Raw genomic sequence first — 9,300 nt, forward strand, 5'->3', positions numbered from 1 at the left:
AGATATTTAAGCCTTTATTTTGGGTAAGTTTCACTACTTACTGTAAAATTAAGAGATTAATGTTTAGACTTTTGAAGATTATAACCTGGAACTTGGATGTGGGTAATAATTACAGTTAGATCCAAAAGATAGTTTTAGCAACATAGCGCAGATGCTACAGAACACAGTTAGCTGACTAGCTGTATAAGATTGTGTGCTACGCTAATATATTACTTCACAGGCATTACTGGCTAGTACTTTTACATCCATAATATTAAAAATGAACAGTTTATTGCTGGTCTACTATACTGCAGTATTATTTTAAAGATTTCATATTATTTTAAGGTGAGCTTAAAGGGTACACTTCTATGAAAATCACACAGCTTCAGTGTGACATCAATAAGAAAAAGTATAATTTCATAGATATTGTTAATAGTAGTTTTTTCATAATAAAATATGTATAAACTTAATACAAGACCTAGATTGTTTATTTTGCAAAATCTTGTCATTTTAATAAATATTACTTGAAATGTATAAAAAATAGTTTCTGCTCCCATTAAGCTCAGTGTGCTCTCTTTAAGCTCTTCCACGTTGAACGTCTATGTAAATACTTCATAAACAAACTTTAAATTAGTGCTGGGCAGTATACCGGTTCATACCGAATACCGGTTTTTATTTTTGTTATGATATGTCACGACATATATGTCACTTAAACAACGTTCGGAACGCGACACTGTTTGAAAGGGGTGTTGCACTGTGGTGAGGGAACAGCTGTATGTGTTACTAAGCGTGAAAGTTCCGAAACTGAAGCTGTAGAACTAATAGAACGTGATGACACAGAAGAACTCATCCACAATATCCACATTGACCGCCACAAATATCCACCGCCCCCTGCCATCAGCTCCCGCGTCTCAAACACACGAGCGCGACTTTAGCACTAGATTTAGCAGCTTTCAGACCCTTTTAGTGGCTTTTTTCCATAGAATACTCATACTGACAAACCTAGCGACTTTTTTAGATAAACCTTAGCTATGGTTCAGTTGGAAGATGTCGCCAGTGCTGTCCCGGAGTTGAGTGAATCGTTACATCCCTAATTAAGACAAGTAATAAAAGTTCAGTAACTGGTTAAATTCAGAGTGCAAGCTCTTAAAACTGTCCCACAAATTCTTAGACTGCAAGCCCAGCTCTGGACCGCTGTTTTTCCATGAGTGACACTGAGAGGGATTACAGATTTACTGTACATGGATTTTAGCTTTTAGGATTACAGGCTTGGATAGTGATAGTGCTGGTTACTGTCTTTACTATGATCCAGCTTTAGCGATATGCATTTTATTTTTCTTCTGTTAATGCCTAATAAGCTGCATCATCCTCTAACAGTTGAAGTAATTTATGTTGACAGAATAAAGTTCTGTTTGGAGATCAGCGGCGATGTGCGTTGTCAAGTAAAACACTTTTAGCGTGTTTGGATCATTTACAAAGGTTTTGGTGAAATGTTTTCTAAAAGGATCTAAGAAAGATTTGCCCTAAAGTGACCTGCAAATACGCAGTCTATGGCACCTTTAGGCCATTTCTTACAGCTCTCTTTTTGTCCTGCAGTCAGCTGACTCTGATCAAGTGTTTGTTGAGAGGGTGAGATTGAGCTCTGCTAACACATGTTGATGCCTTAGTGCATTCAACTATTCGACTTTGCTTTGTGCTATCTTATACTCTGGTATATATCTGTTATAATATTCTTTGCAGGGCTCCAGACTAACATTTGAGAGCAGTGGCACAAGCGCCACTATGTTCTACAGATGGTGGCGCCAGGAGCAGGTTTGGTAGCGCTGGGAGTGGTGTGTGGGAGTATTAAAATATAGATCATTTAATCAGAAAATTACTATTGTTTTGCATTAATAAGTGCAGTTACTAATAATATTACATGTTAATTTCTTGTTTATTTTTCTTTTTATTTATTGTTTATACAGATTTGACAGTAAAACACTAAGCTTGAGTTAAGATGCATACAAAATTTACTTTTATTAACAACAGTAACAGGTGCAAAATCAAATTTTTATACAGAAAATGTATATATTCCACTCTTATTAAATGGCATTTAATGATGTATATCTTAATTTGAAATACTTTTGTCATTTAAAATAAAATTATATATTTTTGTGTGAGAGATTAATCTTTTATTTTAACATAACTGTTTGTACTGAAACCAATATCTTGTGCACTAAAAATGTCTCAATGTAGATTTTGGTGAGCTTTTGTTTATTGTTTATACAGATTTGACAGTAAAACACTAAGCTTGAGTTAAGATGCATACAAAATTTACTTTTATTAACAACAGTAACAGGTGCAAAATCTAAAATTTATATAGAAAATGTATACATTTCACTCTTATTAAATGTACCATTATTCTTCTAGTATATGGAACTGACCAACTGCAGTGATTGTGTGATTTAGTAGCAAACGTCTTTTCTCTGATCACAAATGCAGACATGGTTTTGTTTACGCGGAGCGATGCAACGCGTAAAAAGACAGTATAAGTCATTATAATCCGTAATTATGTCCCCACTGGATGCAACAAATGCCTCGTTTTTTTCAAGGCACTTTGTGACTTTTCTTACTTCATGCACAAAAAAAAAGTGTAAAATTCGGACAAAATCTGATTTCTTGATGATTTGATATTTTATAATAGTGATTTTATAATTTCAAAATATAAAGAAAAAGTAGAAATTAATGACTAATAAGCCAATAAATGCTAATCTGCTGCCGTCTACTGGTTATAATTGTGATTTGATGTATTTTTTTTAATTTTACGTAAGTTTGTTGACCATAAAAGTATATTTTGGTCATCCCATTAAAAATAACATTCAAACTGGATAATTTTAGAGCTTTAAAGTACTGGAAATAGTTGTTAAATGCTTGAAAGTCATTGAAAAGTGCTTGAATTTCTCTCTCAAAAGGTTGTACAAACCCTGAAATGAATGATGTAATGCATTCGACTATTTCTACCACAACACCATGGTTACAGTTGTTACCACTTCTGGTTTCCTGATGTATGTCAGCGCTGTTTATAACAGAGAATTCTGTGCAGAATTTGAATAATTCTCACATGATCTTGCAGCAACCATATCATTTTGTGGCGAATTCAAACGCTTCTCACTGGGTCTCGCAGCACTGTTGCATCTGTGCAGTAACAGTGTCGCGATCTCAACTTTGGCTCCTGAGTAAAGCTGTTCTGAGCTCGGGCAAGTTTGTTTGCGTCGCGGTCCGAGCTGATAAACGGTCCGCGCTGCGCAGCTCAAACGAGTAGCGTGGTTTAGTTTTGCTTTCGTTTCGTTTGCCATTTTGATGTTTCTCAAATGTAACAGAAATGGCAGCGCTTATGAGTTGGATAACGCGGTGGTCGCGCCAGTGCGACCACTCCCAAAAATTAGTCGCACCAGCAGAAAAAATGGTCGCAAAAACAGTCTGGAGCCCTGCTTTGGCACAGAATATTCAGTATTTATGCATAATGAAGTTTAATTTTAGCAGACAAGAAGAGGTGAACCCTGCTCATGATGTGGCTTTGTAACACTGAACTACATCATGTTTGTGTATATTGATGACAATATCAGTATAAGCCAATATTTGTTATATCTTCCTTTTTAAATGATCAGCATCGTCCTGATTAACCTGATACTGTAAGCCTGTTATATCCAGGCTTATTATTTCCATTTTTTGTTTTCAATGAAAAAATAGTTATAAATAGTTCATAAATGGTCATCAGCTGTTTATTTTTGTTTGACTTTTTAAAGGTGATCTGCATTAGCATGATTAGGTCAATATTGGAAGCTGTTAATATCGGAGTTTTTTTTTTTTTTTTTTTTAGTATTTGAGTTAATTTTGCTTTTACTTCTATGCTGTTTTCTAATAAAATTATAAATCTTTTTCTGCTTTTGTTTTCAGGGCCTTTTTTCATTTTAAGCTTTTCTATGCTGTGATTTAAAAGGAAGATATTACATTTTAAAATTAGTTTTTTTTTTAGTGATGTCAAAATTGATTAATTTTGGCAGAACTTTGAATAGTTGAATAGAACCATGAATAGTTAACGCAGGCGATTTGAATTTTTTCAGTTTAACGCGTAAAAAATATTTAACACCATTAACGCAGGTGCGGGGCTAGGGTTGGCCACCCCACTCTCAACTGCTGCTTCTGTCACTTTTTCTCTTGACAAGAAGTGCATTTATTCAGTCGCAGAACGACTGAGAACGCCAGGTGCGAGTCAAACAAGTGCGGAAACGGTACTGTGCTCGCAGCGCGTGCTCTTCAATTGCACGCACAAAGACGCCGGTGCGCGCTGTAGCCTGTATCCTTTCATATCAAAGCATGAAATAAACTACGTGCATGCAATGTCGTGGTCCGTTAAGTCATGAAGTTAACAAAAAGACGATTAAAGCTGCCTTAAAACTGTGCATGCATGTAATATATTTTACATGAGTAACATTTAAGAACATGTCTCTGAAATGGTTTTCAAAATTGTCCTGGAGCACCCCAGCACTCTCTCACTCATCTAACACACCCTATTTAACTCGTCAGCTCATTAATAGAGACTTTAAGACCTGAAGTGGGTCAGAAAAGGTCAAAAGAGTTGAGAAAATATGATGCGTGTCAGATCCATGCCACGTTCAACAGCGGCAGCTCTCAAAGGAATAGCAGCCAAAACAACCTAATAATCAGCTGCTGTGAAGTTTATTAATCAAAGGATTATTAAAAAAAAAATTTTTTTGTTGCTTTAAGGATTAATCTTTATTTAATTTAGAATTTAGTGTTTGATAACTTCATTTTCAATTTCTGTATATTTCTGCTGAAGGGCACAGGTAAATATGACATTTTTTATAATGGGTTTATGTGAAGATTGTTTTAAGTTCACTTAGGCCTGGGCGATAAAACGGTATCAATATTTATCGATGGTACAACTTCTTCAATAACGATATAAAAAATGTTCGATATAGTGCACGATATAGGCACGTGCTATGAGTGACGCAGACAGCACAAACACACACATGAGTGCTGTGCCTGCCTGTGATGAGGAGATTCTGAGTAAAGAATGAATATTAGTCGAATTTAAAATAAACATTTGCAAAAATAGTACAATCTAATGTTAGATGTGCATCAGGGAGCATCATCAGTGGAGCACAAGATGCGGTGATGTAAGTGACGGTGTAGTTTAATGTTTTGTTAGTCTAGCCCACGAGACGCGCCGCTGCTGCATTATTCATTCAAAATATTAGAGAAATATAGAAGCTCAATGCCTAGAAGATCTTGATTAGGTTAAAACCGAAACCAAGCCATTCACACGGAACGCATATTCAGCGCATTTTCTAGACGGACAAATATGACTGCTGCACTCACGTCTCACACAAGAGATGTAGACGGCCATGCAAAGTTAAAACAGTTTAAACAGTTTTTTTTAGAAAACACGTCGCAAATTTGTGGAGGTTTTTCTTTTCACTGCGTCTCATATGTTTTTAAAGTCCGCGTGAACCGGAAGTTGCTGCCGACTTTATTTCAGTGTAGTAACGTATTTCCAGCTGAAACGGAATATTGAATAGAGGGCATGTTTTTATTTTGGCGCTCTTCCTCTCTGTCTCTCACTCATAGCAAACTAACGGTTGGAGGGGTGTGTTTAAGGATATTCTGCCCAAGCCGTCAAACTGACGTCATCAGAAAAGGAATGCCATTCCAGAGCGGAAGCAAATGATCAGATTTTGATTAAAGATTACCAAGACACACAATTTTTTTTCAGCGGATTAACTGGCACGGATTAACTATTCAAATTAAGACTTGCAATGTGCGCTAGTAAAGTAAATAAAGTCAATTTTGATTTCATGCGGACTTTAAAGGCAATCTGTGTGATGGGCGATTCGGCTCTTTTAAGCAATTTTATGCATTTAAGCAAAGCATAAATACATGATGCTGTTTTGTTCATATTTGTTTATGCAATTTTCGAAATTATATTTGATTTGAGCTAATTTAGACGTAATGCACATTTTTTATAGACAGTTACTTCCTTGCGTTGACAATTTAATGTGCTGCATTATTTTGCTCATTGCGCCCTCCCGTGGCCTCGGGAGACAAGCCAAAAGTTTAACCTATTTAATCTGCATATAAAACATTAGAAATTAGATATTTGTTTTTGACTGTTAAAACAAAAAAATATTTGTTGTTTGTCTCAATAAATTGAGTTAATTTAAAAATACAGTGGTTAAATGTAAAAAAATTTCTATTGCTCTGTTTTAAAAAAGGTTATAAAAAATGTCAATAATTATCGATACCGAACGATATGAAACATTATATAGTTGATACATTTTTTAACTATATCGCCCAGCCCTAAGTTCACTTAAATTAGAAGTTATTTTTTAAAGTCTAATGTTAAAATTGATAGCTCTCAATTATACTGTAATGTTGAATGGCTATAGTCAATGGTTAAATATAATTTTTTTAAAAATGTAATCGATTGACAGCACAAGTTTTTTTACATAGTAGTTTGAGTTTTTTTTTCACATTTATTAGATTGATATTAAATGGCAATAATATTAGGTCGTCGTCCCCCCGGATCACTATCCGTATCCACCAAACTTAAACTATTGGTGCCTCTCTGATAATATTCATGTTGGGTTGAGTAGTTGTGCTGTACTGAAGGTGAGATGCGGGACTTTCCTTTTGTAGCCATGTCATTTTGATCAGCAAGATTAGAGGACTTAGGCGTATTGTCTTGATGCAGGCCCATTTAAGAGGTCAGCCAATCAGGAAGAAGCAAGTGTATAGGAAATGATAAAATGTTCACCAAGAGAAACATTTTCTGGCTGTCAAACACAAGGAGCCTTGTGCAAGCCACGTAAGGTAAGAAATTCAGAGTACAACCTGAAACTTTAAGGAACTTTTAAAGGTCTCGGCCACATGACAGTGATTCTGGTGTCTCAGGAATTTCTCAGCTAATAGCAGGAAGTTACTTGCAACGTTTCTTGTCGTCATCAACATACTTTAAAATATTTTGTCTCTGTTAGCTTAGACCATATCCTTAGTCTTGTTGAGTTTTAAGTATGTTTTCTTATCTGCTGCCTTTATCAGTTTTTGAGTTATGTTTGCTATGTGTGTAATTTCCTAAATGTTCTTTAATCGTTTGATCACTCAAGAAACCCTACATGGGATGCTTAATTCTTTCATTGGGTGACGTTCATGAAAACTGTCGAGAACTGCATTTTTCTTCCAATAGCGTATCCGTCTTGCTCGTTCACACAGCCATCTTTCACTTTTCATACATGGAATCATTGATTTCACAATTAGGACATGGCATAATGCACCAGAGTGCAATGGCAATTACAGGAAATGGATCCAACCAAATTTTTAGTGCTCCAGTTAGATTGCTCGACCACAGACATCTGGGAGTAACGAGCATATGTATGGCTTCTCCGTTATGCAGTGCTAATATCACTCAAAAGTATTGATCATTGCCTAACGGTCCACAGCTGATCCAAAGCATGAAAATTATCGTCATTTCTTCATCCTTTCTCCCATCAGCCCTTCCCTGGTCTTGATGTTCTTCTGGACAGTCTTTGCTCAAGCTTGAACCTCCATTTATCTTGCTCAAATCAGGACGACTAAGACTAGGCTAATGGGAAAGCTGCTTGAGAATTGAGATATTGTGCTGCTGCAAATTGTTCTATATTTGAATTAAAAGTAATTTTTCATGACTCTTTTCTAAAGTAGGTCATGCGATGTTGGCCTAGAGTGGTCAATTCACCCATTTGTAGAACATGAAACAATATTGGGATGTGCAAAAAGGCCCCTTTTTTTATTATTTTTTTTTAATATATAAATATACTAGTTGTTCAGTTGCCTGCTAAAGACCCAAAGTTAATCTCTATGCATTTAAAAAGTGAAAATGTTATAGTCCTTGATGTCAATTTTTGTATGCACCAGCACTTTAAAGTGGTAATATGCTATCAGTAATAGTATGTACTTGAATGAATAGACCATAAATGCAACTTGGCCTTGTTTACTCATCCATATCTTCCTCAGTATATCTGTGGAGTAACAGCACATTGCAGTGCACATGACCATGAATGTGCCACAGTTGTACATGCGTTCATTTGACACGTTTGTCCATCATTGTATCTCCTGCAGCATGCAGATCCTTTCCTTGCTCTTCGCGTACCTCTAAAATTAATCCCATCTTTAACTGCCTTTCTCCAGCATTAGATGCGTACACTCTGATGGCCCATTAAAACAGCTGCCTTCATCAGCCGTTTTTCTGAGCGCATGAAGGATTTGGGTCAGCAGGATAGGTGCTGCTCTTCCTATCAGTGTCCCCGGTGTGTCTTAACTGGATTTGCCTGAAGGAGTTGAATCAAGCGTGTCCCAGGATTATGTCAATGACACTGTGGAGAGGGAGGTGTGAAAACACGGCTGTTGGCTGGGAACGCTAATAGGATGAGAGCTGGCCTAGAAGGACTCGCTGTTGTCAGTCGAGTGCGTTTGCTCTAAATCAAGATTAGAACGGACAGGCTTTAAGGGTTTCAGAGTGCGTCCGTTTATTTTTGTAAAGGAATTGCTGTTTGGAATCAACATTTCATCCTGGAAACCAGACAAAGAATAGTTTCTTACTATGGACATTGCAGCATATTAACCTTTAATTCTAGCTGTTATAGTCGATTGCCATTAGTCTTTTGGATGAAATTAAAATGACCCTATTTCAGGGCTCCAGACTGTGACCATTTTTCCTGCTGGTGCGACAAATTTTTTTTAGAGGTCGCACTGGTGTGACTGCAAAATTTTTATATAATTATATTTCAAATTAATGCACAGGCGATTTCGTTAACGGTGTATCCAGTCAGTCTCTGTTTTTATGAGAAACATCAAACGGCAAACGAAATTGAAAGCATAACGAAACCGCACTACTCATTTGAACTGCACAGCGCTTGAGTGTAGTAGAGCCTGGTTTATACTCGCCGCATCGGCACAAGCGTGAAGGTGCGCGCAGCAAAAATGATGCGAATATTGAGGAAACGATGGAAGGTTTTCAAGCTAAAGTAAAGTAAAAGACCGTTTCTTAAACCAGAGAAGGTGAACATGTTGGTATTCTTGTGGGGGAAAAAACATTTTAGTTAGTAAAAGTTTAGTGTTACTTTTCTTTTTGTTTTCATTTTGAAAAGCTTGTTATCTTTGCTGTTTACCTCACGTTACGCTGTGGAGGCTCTCTTTTATTTTATTTTTTTATTTGATTCCTCAATGTTTGCTAAACGTTCTGTAATTTATTAGTTGGTATATAATACAGCATGTGGTGTATAT

General features: G+C 36.3%; 1 protein-coding gene across 3 annotated transcripts in view; it reads left to right on the top strand.

The window, feature by feature from the left end:
* gnb1b (guanine nucleotide binding protein (G protein), beta polypeptide 1b) overlaps window positions 1-9,300 on the top strand; it is a 28,284-nt gene that overhangs the window by 6,351 nt on the left and 12,633 nt on the right. For 2 of the 3 annotated variants that reach the window (XM_016558008.1, XM_016558010.1), the window contains exon 1: window positions 6,757-6,852. The exons of the other annotated variant lie outside the window; for it this stretch is intronic. The gene's annotated coding sequence lies outside the window, so the exon portion shown is untranslated. Of the gene's footprint in view, window positions 1-6,756; window positions 6,853-9,300 lie in introns of those variants that run through there. 3 annotated transcript variants of the gene reach the window in all.

Source organism: Sinocyclocheilus rhinocerous, unplaced genomic scaffold, assembly GCF_001515625.1.
Source record: "Sinocyclocheilus rhinocerous isolate Xijiao unplaced genomic scaffold, SAMN03320098_v1.1 scaffold1488, whole genome shotgun sequence".
Taxonomy (NCBI): Eukaryota; Metazoa; Chordata; class Actinopteri; order Cypriniformes; family Cyprinidae; genus Sinocyclocheilus; species Sinocyclocheilus rhinocerous.